The sequence below is a fragment of the Cyprinodon variegatus genome, unplaced genomic scaffold (assembly GCF_000732505.1).
Source record: "Cyprinodon variegatus isolate N-32 unplaced genomic scaffold, C_variegatus-1.0 Scaffold1080, whole genome shotgun sequence".
Taxonomy (NCBI): Eukaryota; Metazoa; Chordata; class Actinopteri; order Cyprinodontiformes; family Cyprinodontidae; genus Cyprinodon; species Cyprinodon variegatus.
In genome coordinates, this window is record NW_015151533.1 from 214,471 (window position 1) to 216,322 (window position 1,852).

Consider the following 1,852-nt stretch of genomic DNA (forward strand, 5'->3'; position numbering starts at 1 on the left):
AGGATGGAATCATTTCAGATTTAAAGAACTTTCAGACGTTTTAATTCTGAATATGATCGAAATCTTCCTTGAACAAAACAATGGAGAAGGTATTTAAATATTTAAGCTGCTAACGATACATCGTAGAAAATGAAAACACAGCGAAACAAAAGCTTTTTATGAGGTTTTTATTTATTAGGTTTTTAAGGGTTTTATTTATTTTTTCAAAAACAAACAAAAACAAAAAAAGAAATCCTGAGGTATTCACAATATAATGGCATTTATTCAGTTTGAAATGAAACTAGGGTGTTGGGGAGAGTAAAAAAAAAAAAAAACAGCCAAAAACAAACCCCCCCCAAAAAGGTTGAGAAAAAAAAGGCGGTAAAGCTTTGTCATTTCAAAGATCTGTCACGGTAACATATCCATGATGTGTTTTACATACAAGAGGCCTTTAAACAAAGGGGAGCCGTGTCCCAGTACAACCCTGCAAACCAGTAAAGTCATGCAAGAGAGTGTTTTAAAAAAACTTTAGCTATTTAAATAAGGGTGTTTACAGCGGGAAATCAGTCCACCTTTAATCGCAGATATCAGCAGAGATATCTATATAAAAAAAATAAACGGAGTGGCGTTCAGAACAAACGGGTTAGAAGCCACCCAGGTTTCAAAAAGTACGGCTTTAACTTGGAGATATTAGTAAAGCCAGAGTCGGACACACACTACGCGGTTCGCCGTGAATATAAAAAAATAAAAATAAACCCGGCTTTAGCTTCGTTTCATGGTTCAGTATAACAATCTGCTTTCTGAGCACAAAAGTTCAATGCCAAAAAGAGTCTACTCTCCTCTTCCTCGTGTCCTGTTCACTCCCTATACAAAAAAACAAAACAAATAATATATAAAATGACCAATAAATAAATATGTGAGGAAAATACACTGTTGAATCATTTTCTTGCGTCACGGATTTTATGATTGATAAAATAACTTCTGTGACGTTAAGAAAATGAAAGAAAATATTCTCCTCTCTGCAATAATCTGCAACACAAACATAGGAAACCCATCAGAAGTGCAACGTCGGCCACCGCAGTCTCAGCATCACAGAAAATAATACAGCATCAGACAAACAATGGGGGGAATATAATGGGCGGGGGGGTTACAGTAATTCATGACCCCAAGAAATAAATCAATAAAAATGGATTATCAAAAAAAAAATAGATAATAAAAACTACTAATAGAGGAGAGATTATAGTGGAATGATGAAAATCCACCATAAGAAATAAACCCGATGAGTCCGTCTGTCTGTCTGGGATCAACTTTTTTACCCTTTGTTCAATTTGGTGTCATCATTGCCCTGAACAATAAAAATAAAAATGATAATGACACTATTCATAATAATTAAAAGTTAAAATCACCCTCAATATAGACTTTTGGTAGACAAACGTGACGCCTTCCTTGCACACTCAGCCAGGTGAAAAAAACCAAAACAAATAAAAAATAAAAACAGATGACACGCTTCTAACTGTTTTTTCTAACAAAGCTCCTCCTCCTCTCCCCTGCAGCGGGTCATCAACAAGTCACGGGTTCGAAGCTGATCAGTAGTGATGGTTAATTAGGCATCTTGAAGCCAATCTGTATTGATACTTTCTCACAGAATACTGACACCTGCTGGACATTTAAATTCACTACAGGCAGCTGATTGGACAGAATAAACTGAATTGAAATGATATAAGTTATTGGAGGTTATATTGTATTATGTCATATCTGTCTTTAAAATTAAAATATCTTCGATATTTTTCGATGCAGCCAATAAATAATGTAAACGTAACGTGAAAAAGTTATGGGAAAATGTGAATGAGGATTTTAAATTTTTTAAAACAAT